Here is a 13,704-nt window from a genome sequence, read left to right on the forward strand (position 1 = left end):
TTTTTCCATTTCTTTGTGTCTTCTTCAATTTCTTTCATGAGTATTTTATAGTTTTCTGAGTACAGATCCTTTGCCTCTTTGGTTAAATTTCTTCCTAGGTATCTTATGGTTTGGGTGCAGTTGTAAATGGGATCGACTCCTTGATTTGTCTCTCTTCTGTCTTGTTGGTGTATAGGAATGCCACTGACTTCTGTGCATTGATTTTATATCCTGCTACTTTACTGAATTCCTGTATGAGTTCTAGCAGTTTTGGGGTGGAGTCTTTTGGGTTTTCCACATACAGTATCATATCATCTGCAAAGAGTGAGAGTTTGACTTCCTTTGATTTCTTTTTGTTGTCTGATTACTGTGGCTAGGACTTGTAATACTATGTTGAATAGGAGTGGAGAGAGTGGACATCCCTGCCACGTTCCTGACCTTAGGGGAAAAGCTCTCAGCTTTTCCCCATTGAGAATGATATTTGCTGTAGGTTTTTCATAGATGGCTTTTATGTAATTGAGGTATGTACCCTCTATCCCTATACTCTGAACAGTTTTGATCAAGAAAGGATGCTGTACTTTGTCAAATGCTTTTTCTGCATCTATTGAGAGGATCATATGATTCTTGTTCTTTCTTTTGTTAATGTATTGTATCACGTTGATTGATTTGTGGATGTTGGAAATACACCTTATCTTTTAAAAAAGTCTTTTTGAATCTCAGCACACGTTTGTGGCCACACCCTGTTAGATGGGAACATCCATTATTCCAGCATTTATACGTTTCATGGAGTCACTAATGAAGTAGCCATTTGCTATATTTGCTTAGTCACCATAGCAACAGGGTCTTGGTTGGTGTACCTCTGGGTAGCTTCCTACAGTTTGACATGATATGCTGCTAATAATTCTGATTTCTACTCAGAAGCAACTGGAATTTTGCAGAATGGAATTTTTAAATTTGCTGAATAGAAGTTGTTTGATCCCACTGGTATATTCTCTTAGCACCCATCACATAGTCATAGGATCATAGAAATTTTAATTTGGAAGAATGATTCATACTTGCAGTATTTATCACAGTGGCTGGCTAGAGAAACATTGCTTCTGTCACCATAAGCAGCTTATTTAATCCCTAGCCTGCATATTTTTAGGAGTCAAAGAAATTGATCAGAAGGTGAGCAGTTGGGACTGCTTGATAATCTTTGGTGCTTAGCTTTAAACTATTTTAAAGAATTCTGGTTATAAGCCTTCAATTTATAGTATAACAAATATGAAAATTGGAAAGTACTTCTTGTCACAGTCATTTTTCCAATCTTTTATTGTCTAATTTCTGTTAGGTCAGCCTCTTCGAACTACATTACCTCACTCATTTCCCCTTCTATACACTCACTTTAAGTTCCTTTACTCACTACTTAAAATAACAGTTACATAAATTTATTTTCATTTTTAAAATGTGTCTCCTTCAGATTTCATATACTGTGAACATGTACCTTATAGAAAATACATATTCTATAATATACTTTATTTGGAGAAGATAGGATAGCCTGTTCGTGGTAATAGAGTTCGCAGTTTTAAGAATCGGATCTAATCTTACAAGATATAAAGATTGTTGCTCTACCATCTGTTATTAAATATGTAAAGGCTCATTTAAACCACCAGGTTCATTTCACATCTAAATTGCTTTTATCAAACATACTCCATACTTTAACCCCTACCTTGTGTATGAATTAAACCCACAGACGCCTACTTCCCTTTAGTCATCTATATTCTCATTTTGATCTGTATAAAAATACAGCAAGCTCAAATCCTATTAATTTATTTCTTGGCTCTAAATATTGAACTGGGAGAAACATAATGTGGGTGTGTTTTTAGAATGTGTTCATCCAAATATATATGTATAGATACATACATACATACGTACCTATTTTTTCATCTGTTCCACAGTTGTTGAATGGATAGTGCTGAGAGACCAAAGTCATAGGGTCCGTTGCCATTTGAGTGTATTACCTTGGACTGTTCCATGGACACAGCTAGCTTTCATCTAGCAATACTAGAGGGAACTGGGGGAAAGAGCTTGGTATCAAACCATTACCACAACTGGAAAAAATAACATAGGAGTTTATGCTTTCTTACTGGTACTCATCCTCATCATCATCTTACTGGTGTTTGGCCTCATGAAAGATGTCTACCAAAGTGATGTTTACAAAGATAAATGACCCAGATTATCATATCAAAAGCTTAGCAAAATGAAGTGAATTTTGTTCATCACTTTCAAATATGCATCATGGCCAAGTAGCGTATCTAATAATTTGTACCATCCATGTGTGTTGATGATGCGGAAAACATTTTGATACATTTGTTTTGGGCCCTAATAGTAGTCATTCTGTGACTAACCAGAGTTCCATGAAGAATAGTCAGATATCCCTAACATCTTGTAGGAATTACAGGCTATAAAATGAATGACTAAAAGATGAAGCTGCTTTCAAGTAGAGCTAACAGTGCAAATAAAATAACACACAGTCTAAATCTGTAAAGCATCAGGACTATTTTCACCCTCATGTTGTTTAGAAACCCTTTCCCTCTATGCCAAGTTTGTTGTCTTTGTACTTTGTACTACCAGCTGTTAAAAATCCTCAGTTTGAATTGAACCAGATAGTATTTTATATATTTAGAAAACCCAGATTAAAACATTTCTATAATGCCTTCTTCCCTCTACTAATAGCAAGAAAAAGAATTTATATTATATTCAAAATGATATATTCAGTTCTTAATAAATCTATCCATAGGCTTTATGTAAAAGGAAATTTGCTTGATGGCCAGGTAACTTTATGTCAGTGTTGTATAATACCCCACCAAACAATAGCAAATCAGAAACCTATTTATCAGTCAATGGATAAACAGTTTTGGGAGCTTCCAAAAAAGTCGGGAGCTTCCAAAAAAGTAGTTGGAGTTGAATGCCTATTGAGAGGGCTGGCAACATGAACAGATAAAATTATGAAAATAGAAAATCTTAGTGTAATAATTACCCTCAGCACTTTCTCAAAATGGTGAACATATAAGCATTAGTGTTTCTGTTGTGAAACTGAGTTAATGTTATTACATTAATGGTAATTTCTAGCAATTTCTCTTCTAGTTTTGAAAGAATTTTATTCACAGAGGTAAAACCTGTGTGAGGCTTGAAGCTCTTAAAATCAAATTGCAGCCTTAAATTAAAGAATACATCTCAATCTTTAATGGAAAGAAAAAGCTTTTACATCCTATTGATTAAATATTTTTAAGTATTTTCGGGGTGCCTGGGTGGCTTAGTCATTAAGCGTCTGCCTTTAGCTCAGGTCGTGATCCCGGGGTCCTGGGATCGAGCCCTGCATCAGGCTCCCTGCTCAACAGGAAGCCTGCTTCTCCCTCTGCCTCTCCTTCTGCTTGTGTTCCCTCTCTCGCTGTCAAATAAATAAATAAATAAAATCTTTAAAAAATACATATTTTTAAGTGTTTTCAATCAAGATATGTATGATGTGATTCGAGAATATTGAAGGGCTTGGCAGTCCCAGTATATCACATTAAACTGCCACAGTGACTGCTTGGCCTGCAGTTCTCTCATCCAGTCAGTCCTCTGAGTCATACGTCATTGTGGGAGTCCATAGACTCTTGTACGTGGGGAATCCACAAGGAAGCAGAAGGCTGGAGCCTGTTACTTAGCTGGGTGGGAGAGTTTAAGCAGCACGAGCCTCTAGAATTAGTACTTAGGCAAAACTCAGTTTCTATTTATGAAAGTAATCTGGGAGAAGAAATGGATAGTGAAACCTGAGTTGCTTGAGTAAAATGGTGATGTCAAGAAGATTTCTAAGAGCTAAGTTAACCCACCGCATAGACAAAAGTTTATGAGGGTCAGTGTAGTTAAGTGTTGGGCAAAGAATCCTTTAGGATACAAAAATCTAAACTAATCCTTAGAGATTACAGGGTGGAAAGGGGCCTAAGTGTTACTGTTTCATGTGCCTGAGGCATTAGCCTATTTGGTCATCAAGGTAAAATAATGTATATGAAATAATCCAGAGCTAGATAAAAAATCTAGAGAAAATCAGCTAAAAAGGTCAAGGACGTAAAAACAGGGACACTAGCCAAAGTAAAATAGACACTGATGATAAAGGAAGGAGAGGAATAAAATCATTACTCCATGCAGTTGTACCCCTTGTGCAGTTTTTCTAAAGGTGGCCCTGTCCTCTGGGAAGAAAATTAGAAAACCTCCTTGAATCACATTTAATATGATGAGTAAGATGGGGAAAGATAATTTTTGAGACTGTTTAAAAATGGCTATGAGTTATCTGTGTAACTTAAAGAGATGTTCTGCTCAAATGTAGTTTTCTACTTAGGTACATGTTCTAGTCACTGCTGGGTGAAAGTCCTATATGAGACATTTATTTGAGTGCCCTGAAGATTAAATCCAAAAATATTTGACTAATAATTCAGTGAATTTTTAAAATCAGATGTATAGTTACCCAAAACTGTAAGCTACCATATTTTTATGTCTTTTGGTGCTGCGGTTAAGTTATAATTAGTTAAAATTAGCACTTCTGTGAGCATTACATGTTTTACCTGATGCCAAATGGCATTTAGGAAGAAATTTTCTTATCCTTGAAAACATCAGAGGAGATCAGAGAAAGTACTTTTAATCTGATGTAGCCAAATATCCCTTATTAGAATAAAGGATAAACACAGATTCCATAAGTCTTGATTTTAAAATCCATTTGGTAAACCAGATAATTATTAAAAGTTGTTTTCAAATAACTCCCATACATTTCTGTTCAGTGTGGCTACTTGAGTAATAATAATTCATAATAGCTACAGTGTACTGAATATACACTAAGGGACAGGGTTTTATAAAGATCATCTCCCTTATTTCTGTTCTTACAATCCTCGGTTTTTCCGATGAGGGTACCAAAGTGTTAAAGAGGTTGACTAACTTGTCTGAGGTCATACCTAGTGGTAGGACTGGAACTTAAGACCAGTCTGGTTTCAGACCCTGCCATATCATGCGTGGTATGGTACATTCTTTCTAGACTAAACATTGTTCAAGGTCTTGCAGTATGCCATAGATTTGCTTTTAATCTCTGATTTTTTAAATGCAAAATATTGGCATGAATCTGAATACAAAAGATAGTTCTTCGTTGCTCTTTTATATATTGAATTATAAATATTAGTGGTCCTTTTGATAGATAAGCTTTCGCCCACACCCCTGGGAACTATACCAAGTTATTTAGGTTTTTTACTTTGACTGGAATTTGGAGAAGGGAAATAAAATGAAAACTTCTGAAAGAATGAAATTTAAGTATTTTTGTCATTCATCATCCATTGGAGTTTAGGATAATTTCATTTCTAGCATAGGAAGAATAGCTAGCTGGTGATGTATTGAGAAGTAATAAATGGTCCCTGATTAGGTAACCTTTTTTCCTTTCATGTATTTCTACTTTATGCCTATACTAAAATAGTGACTAGAGTATCTGATTAACAGGAAAAGCATAAGCAGCAAAAAGTTTCTTCCAATAAATGCCATCCCTTCTTTCTGCCCCCCCTTCCCTTTCCCCATCACACACACACTTAAATTGGAATCCAAACTTTCCAAGGTGAAAAGAAATTTGCTTTAATGAGATGGTATAAAAAAGCATGCCTGACTTGGACTAAGGAAAAAAAAATATCATGGATAAGTTGCAGGTGACCAAAATTGATAATTATTTGAACAAAACCTTCAGGCACTGCATACCTTAAGACATCCTGTTGTTTTCTAGACTCATAAGAACTTGTTGTGTGCTGTCTTCCTGGCCCCCTTCCTCCAGTGTGGGTGTCTGCTGTACTTGCATGCAATCAGAGCCCTAGTGACTTAGAAGTAATACCACTGCTTTGGGTAAAGGTATCCACTGAACGAACTTGCCTTCAAGTTCGAGATAATAAGTATTTACATAAGGAAAGAATATAAGAGAAAGGAGAAACTATGTAAGATAATGATGATGTTTTGGCAGGAGGCAAGATATTTATATTTTGGACTGTTGAGTGGGGATTTTGGATTGGTTAGTTAGCAAGGATAGATACTCTCTGAAATGCTGGTGACACACTCTTCCTGGAGAAGTGAAAATTTGTTAATAGATTGGCAGTCTTACAGTGTTTCAGTGAAAAATAGAAATTAGGCAGTAATTAAAAAAACAAGAACAAGACCCTTACAAAATGTCTTCATTACACTAAGTGTCATTTATTTTACCTTACTCAACACATATCCAAAACTTGTCAGTGGCTGTTGTTTCTATAAGAATCTAGGAGAAAACAGAGTCCAAGTGTTAGTCATTCACTTGCTGATTGTAGGCCACTTCTGAATACCTTGCTAGCTAATGTAATGGACATATTTTGGGACATAGTATATTTTCTCAAATAGCTATAAATATTTTAAATTGGGATAGTATATATATGCTTACCAACTTGAGACATCTGGATTATTTCATTATATTTCAGATGTAATTATGATATAAGTGAAGAGCACTGGACAAGGAATCTTGAATTACCCCCTCTCCCCCTGCTTCTGACAGACTATATGATCATGGGCAAGTCACCATTATGATAGGACTTAATTAGCAAATTTGAGTTCTATTCTCATGTAGAAGAATTCAACTCAGTGTTAAGTCTTTCATCTAGTGGGAGCTCTTAGGTTGAATCATATGAAATTGTTAGTTTTATAAAAAGCCAAAAACTATCTAATTTCTGTATTGTTTAGGAGATATATTTTGATTATTAGTCCGATTACTGGCTGGAATGCACTCCCCAAAGAACAGTCTAGGAGAGCCTATTAGCCAGTTCAGGGATTCTCCCTAGGATAGGAACATGGGATTGGAGTTGGAGGGAACTGCTGGTCCTTCAACAAAATTAGTCTTTTGTTGTGTGTGGGGGGGGGGTGGTTTAAAGATTTTATTTATTTATTTGACAGAGAGAGGGAACACAAGCAGGGGGAGTGGGAGAAGGAGAAGCAGGCTTCCCACTGAGCAGGGAGCCCGATGTGGGGCTCGATCCCAGGACCCTGGGGTCATGACCTGAGCCAAAGGCAGACGCTTAACGGCTGAGCCACCCAGGCGCCCCAAGACTAGAGTCTTGGTTATGCAATTCTTAATTCTTTGCTGCTGCTTTGCTTAAAACAAAAAGCAAACAAAACCCCTGGGATCTAGAGGTCAGAGGGCTGCAAACTAGTGACCTGGTATAGCTGGTATATGTTTTTTGGTACTGAAGGGGTTAATTTTGTTTGGGGGGTTGGGGTTTGCCTTTTATAAAAATTGAATTACTTGGCAGTGTTTAAATAAATGCTTTCACACCAAAATCTGACTGCATTTTCTTGAGTAATTAGAAGATCTGGTAATACTCTGCCTGTTTTCCTACGGACTAACAGTCAAGTAAGTGCTAAGGACTTATTGCCCACTCGGGATGGAGCATGTGCTCTGTTTCCAGTTCACCACAGCTCCCATCTCTCACTGGTACTTCCTACTTTACTTGACAAGTTCCTGTAGATTTTTGGGTTTGTCATTCTCTGATTGAACTTCTGCAATGATAGAAGTGTTCTTTATCTGTTTAGTCCAATATGTTGGCATTAGCCACATGTGCCTATTGGGCACTTAAAATGTGGTTGGTGTGCCTGAGGAGCTAAGTTTTAATTTAATTTAAATTAATTTAAATAACTGCATTTTGCGAGTGGCTACTATATTAGGCTGCGCAAGTAGATATGGAGAGTCTGTGTCCTACAGAGTGAAAATTAAACCTTAATATATTTTACATTCTCTTCTCTCAAATGCCAAATCTAGATGTTAGCGTATATTGCTGCAAATCTTATGATTTGATGGCCAGATTGCCATTCTCTGACTGAATGCAGCCTAAAACTTTTCTTCTCTCTTATTTTCTCATTTACTCATCACAGTTATACTGCATGCCTATTCTAGGCCCTAGGGATATGAGCAAGGTTCCTATTTTCATGAAGCTTACAAATAATTAATAAATATTTGTAAGAGACACTTAAATTACTTAATTTCATATTTGCTATCTTTAATCCTTCCAATTGCCCTGCCAGATAAGGATATAATTCAATTACTAGTCAATTGCAAGATGTAAAATTTCTTCATTGCCACTCACATCTGCATTCTAATAATGTGTGCTGCTGTTACAGTTCCTCCAAGAAGCTCTCCTGTCCTAGTCTCAGAACAGTGAAACTTCCTGTAAGTGGACTGTGTTAAAACTAATTGTCACCAGAACCTTTCATATTAGTAAATCAGCTCCACGGGCACCTTGTTATTACCACACCTGGACTTTCTCCCAGCCTCTGTCTGCCTGCTTCCAAGCTGGGCTTTCTTCTGAAACTTCTCTTTTGTCACCTGACTTTGGGCCAACTGTACGTGCTCTCGCTCATAGGCAGTTAGTTCCCTTGCTCCGCTGCTGTTCCTGCTTCTCCTTGCCTTGAGACCTTTCTTTCTCTCACCCTGCAAAATGTCAGCCTCCTTCTCCCCCCCTGGAGGCACTGTTTACTCTTTCACTGCTTTACTTTTCCCTTTAAAAATGAAATAAAAATCTTAAGAAAATACACATTCTTTTGTGAAACCTATCACTTTTAAGAGTAGCATAAATTACAGTCAAATGCAGTTGTAACACAAATGACTCCTACATTGGCAGTTGCTGGTGGAAACATTTGTTGTTCAGTGTTTTTTTGTATTGTTTAATTCTATAGTTGATAACCAGATTAGTCAAGGCAGTGTTACTTAGGGTTTTCTGCTTAAGCAAATAGCCTGCATGTATAAAATCAGGGATTAATGTGGGATTTCGTAATATGGGTTTTGCCCTTTTCCTTTGTGATCTCATTGTCTAATAGTGGTATCATTTGTTCATTTGCTTAACAAATATTTATTGAATTATTTTTACATGGGATGCACTGTACTTACCAAGGAGGTGAATGGAGGATCTATTGACTAAAATTTGTAGACTTCTCTTCTGCAATCTGCCAATATCTTTAGAGCAAGAGAATTTGACTTTTTCCCATTTTGTTAGATTTTACCAGTGTTCATCCTTTAAAGTATTTTGGAGATGCTTATGCTACTATTCTTTTATTTTTTTATGTGGATTTTGTATTTTTGAAATATCCTAAATAATTTAAAAATCAAATTCCCAGTATAGTACGTAAATCTTAATAAAGTATAATGAAGAAGATCTTTAAGTGATTTTGATAGGAGTGATTATGGACCATGATTGTAGCCTAATGACTCATGACATTAAGTTAATAGGAATCTTTTTTTCAGTGTTGAAAAGGGAAATGTGCCCTTCTGTATGTATGTATGTAATTGGGCTAGGTGTAGGCAGATTGATTAGTGTTAAGGAGAATTACTTATTTTGAACTAAACACGTAAGTTTTTTTTTAATTTTTATATCAATGAGATTTTAATTTGAGGTTTGATTCGGCTATATGGCCTTTTAGGAGACTGTATAGAAGAGACCGTATGCTGTTAAGGACTTTATAGATTAACTGCTTGAAACGTGAGGTAAAAGCATGGGGGGAAGATGAGTTCCAGTTCCCTTTTTGCTTACTATAAGGAAAAAGTGGGATTGAGATAAGGAAAAAGTGAGATTGAGATAATATAGGTAAAACTTTTAACACAGTTTCCAGCACATAGTAAGTGCTCTTTAAATGTCTGTATAAATTTGTTATTGTTTTGTTAGTATTTCAGCTCTTAGGTCACGTAGCCCTCGAGCTTTTTCTTTCATGGGAAGAAATAAGAGATAAAATTGGCTCTTTAGATAATAATTCCAGAAAGACTAGTAATTTCTGAGATGGAAGTATAGTCTAAATTGTCCTGAAGTGATGATAGTAATTAGCACTAAGTATTTTTTTTAAAGATTTTATTTATTTGTCAGAGAAAGAGAGCACAAGCAGGGGGAGTGGGAGAGGGAGAAACAGGCTCCCCACTGAGCCTGGAGCCTGACGTGGGACTCTACCCCAGGACCCTAGGATCATGACCTGAGCTGAAGGCAGACACTTAACCGACTGAGCCACCCAGGCATCCCATAAGTATTTTTTTTAAATGGTTTATAAAACAAAGGTAAAACACCTTTTTTTTTTTTTTAGGTGTTTTTTAGGTGTTTGGCTGCACCTAAATAATCACAGTATATGATTTTTGTGTTGCAGTTTCTTGAAAATAACACCATATTTAAAATTTTTTCTGAAAAAGTTAAGACCCATTTTTTTTAAATGGTCAGGACAGTGAAACTTTTAGATTGCTCTCAGTCCAGCCTACAACCTCTATATGTACTTTGCTGTTCAGCTTTACAAACCAAATATTTCAAAATTTTATTATTTTGCATGAACCAGATAAACCTTATTTTGACTTTGAAGGCATGTTGAGGTCAGTGATGTTTAATTAATAATAAGTACATTGTTCAGTGGTGAAATGGAGTTGCAAATTGTTCTGACACTTCACGAGATAATGTTAAATGAATTTATTTGTATTAAGTAAAGATCCCTGCTAACCTATTTTAAACTATTCAAAGTTTATTAAAGTATTTTAAGATTTAGTTCTTTTGGGGCGCTTGGGTGGCTCAGATGGTTAAGTCTGCCTTCGGCTCAGGTCATGATTCCAGGGTCCTGGGATCGAGCCCCGCTTAAGGCTCTCTGCTCAGTGGGGGCCTGCTTCTTCTCTGCCTCTGCCCCTCCCTCTGCTTGTGCGCTCTCTGTCAAATAAATAAAATCTTAAAAAAAAAAAAGATTTAGTTCTTTAAAAATGTCATAATTTTCAGCCCCAAGATTAACCTTTTGAGTTTTGAATCATAAGGTATCCTCTTTTAGTTAAAACAAAACTCTTGAAGTTGATGTTTTAAATCCATAATACGAAGGTTACATTTTTATATGAGCTCTTTATTTTTAAAAAGTTAATTCAGTGTTTTCCTTTCTAAATTTATAAAGATGAGCTACTTTGAGGATAAAAATGGCATGACACTATGGATGACAGCATTGGCTTTTAGAGTTGTTGCACTAGAATTGAAAGGAAATGAAAGTATGCCACCTGAACCTGAATCAGGATGCAATGCCTGCAGATGAATTCAAGTGTAAGAGTATGACAAGAATAAGTTACCACTTATAAAAACGCACTTACCGAAATAAACGGAAACCCCAAGGAATTTTCAAATTGTGAAGTAATAGGAACAATCATTTAATGTGGAAGGAAGGAGCTAGTACATGCCTCCCTCCTTGAATGTCTCATATGATCAATTTATGGAGTGTGATGATTGAAACAGGGAAGATAATTTAGTGGAAGCATAACAGATAGATTACCATTTAGAAGGCCAAATCCCTGAGAACTGATTCCGGTAGGGGATAGGGCTAAGATTAGAACACAAAGAGGTGTTCAGAAACAGGCTTCCACTTGTTTTTTTTTTTTTCCCTCAGGGAGTTGTACATGCTTAGTTCTAACCCTTTGTAAACATTCCTACACCTGTCTTCACTCACTTTTTTCTTTCTTAGTCACCTTGAGATGTCTTTTCAGCTTGGAGGAGTCATTTCCACCTGATCTTTTTGCCCCACCTGTCAAAAGCATGGGCAGTCCTGCTCCAGCTTACCCTGAAGTGCACACACACCAGGGTTAATGTTTACTTCATAGCAGTATGCCTTCGGTTGTCATAATACCAACCCCCTGCTCCTTTTTAGTTCTGCAGTTTATTAGTTACAGATAAGCATTTGTTTAATGTTTGTCTTCCACTAAAGCAAGTCTTTTCTTTATTGCTGCATTCCTAACCTCTGACCCGGTGCCTGGCAGAGATAGGCACCCAGTAAACATTTGTTGGATGATTGCCAGCAAGAGGCTTCTGCTAAAATCTGGTCATGGCACAGCTGCGGTCTGAAGCAGATGTGGGAGAATGGTGGATAAAGCTGGAGAGATAAGCAGGGACTAGATCCCAGAGGGATATGAATTCATGAAGGAGCTTGTGCTTCATCCAAGAACAGTTAAGAGACCACTGAAGGAGTAAAAGTCCAAGTCCATCTTTGGGTGGACATCTCTAAGATGTCCCCAAGACCTCTTGCTAGTACTTTCTTTGTGGTTCACAGAAAGTATATTTGGCTCATGAAAAGCAAAGTAACATGGTCTGTATGATTTATAATTACATATACAGTAAGGTTCTAAAAACATTTCCAGAGTACTTATAATCATTTTATGTGTTGAAATGTTATGGATTTATAAATAATTAGAAGAATCTAAATATGTGGGCGCCTGGGTGGCTCAGTTGGTTAAGCGACTGCCTTCGGCTCAGGTCATGATCCTGGAGTCCCGGGATCGAGTCCCGCATCGGACTTCCTGCTCAGCAGGGAGTCTGCTTCTCCCTCTGACCCTCTTCCCTCTCGTGCTTTCTATCTCTCATTCTCTCTCTCTCAAATAAATAAATAAAATCTAAAAAAAAAAAAAAGAATCTAAATATGTTTCAACACAGGAATGACTATACTGAATTTGGGAATCACAGTAAAACCAAAACCTATAGTATTTATAACTTTTACATTTAAAAAAGCGTTTGCTATATATCTAAATTCTTCTGAGTATTTTGGTGTTACATACCTGAAAATAGGCAGGAGCAAATAGATAATTAGCTTCATGCAAGGAATAAAATAATAATGTTATAAAAACAGGTACTTTTTGGGGCGCCTGGGTGACTCAGTCAGTTAAGTGTCTGCTTTCAGTTCAGGTCATGATCCCCAGGGTCCTAGGACCAAACTCCCCCTTCAGGCTCCCTGCTGAGCAGGGAGTCTGCTTCTCCCTCTCCCAATGACCTTTCCCCCCTGCTCCTGCCCTCACAGGAGCTTTCTCTCTTTGTCTCAAATGAATAAATTTAAAAAAATTTAAAAAGGTATTTTTTATACTGCAAGTTGGGCTTTTTAAAGGAATTTTAAATGAAAATTATTTTTAGTTCCTGTTCTATTGAACAAGAGAATTTAAAGTAATATGTTTATGGCTTTTCCCTGGAGGTGGTATTTTGAGTTATATTTTAATTTATTTTTTTAAAGATTTTATTTATTTATTTGACAGAGAGAGAGAGACAGCAAGAGAGGGAACACAAGCAGGGGGGAGTGGGAGAGGGAGAAGCAGGCTTCCCGCCGAGCAGGGAGCCCCATGCGGGGCTCGATCCCAGGACCCGGGCATCATGACCTGAGCCGAAGGCAGACGCTTAACTGACTGAGCCACCCAAGCGCCCCGAGTTATATTTTAATTTAGATGGAGCTCTGCAATAGTTCCATACCAATGCTGTCCAATAGAAGTTTATTTGATGATGGAAATGTTCTGTATCTGTGCTGTCCAATAAAGAAACCATTAGACCTGAGTGTCAGCATATTATCTCTTATCAAGCGAATGGAATTTTAAATTAATAACTTGATTAGGGGGCGCCTGGGTGGCTCAGTTGGTTAAGCGACTGCCTTTGGCTCAGGTCATGATCCTGGAGTCCCGGGATCGAGTCCCACATCAGGCTTCCTGCTCAGCAGGGAGTCTGCTTCTCCCTCTAACCCTCTTCCCTCTCGTGCTCTCTATCTCTCATTCTCCCTCTCTCAAATAAATAAAAATCTTTAAAAAAAAATAACTTGATTATGTTTATACCATATAATTTAAGATAATTCATTTTTACATGCAGATTTTTTTCCAGAAATTTAAGGCTGATTAGCTTCGTTGGTTTTAGTAATTAAGACTTGACT

The 13,704-nt window shown here is 37.0% G+C and overlaps 1 protein-coding gene across 1 annotated transcript in view; it reads left to right on the forward strand.

The window, feature by feature from the left end:
• GTF2F2 (general transcription factor IIF subunit 2) overlaps positions 1-13,704 on the forward strand; it is a 153,254-nt gene that overhangs the window by 107,101 nt on the left and 32,449 nt on the right. The window lies entirely within an intron of this gene.

This window comes from Callorhinus ursinus, unplaced genomic scaffold (genome assembly GCF_003265705.2).
Source record: "Callorhinus ursinus isolate GAN/ISIS: 27379988/994484 unplaced genomic scaffold, GSC_fseal_2.0 scaffold7, whole genome shotgun sequence".
Lineage (NCBI taxonomy): Eukaryota > Metazoa > Chordata > Mammalia > Carnivora > Otariidae > Callorhinus > Callorhinus ursinus.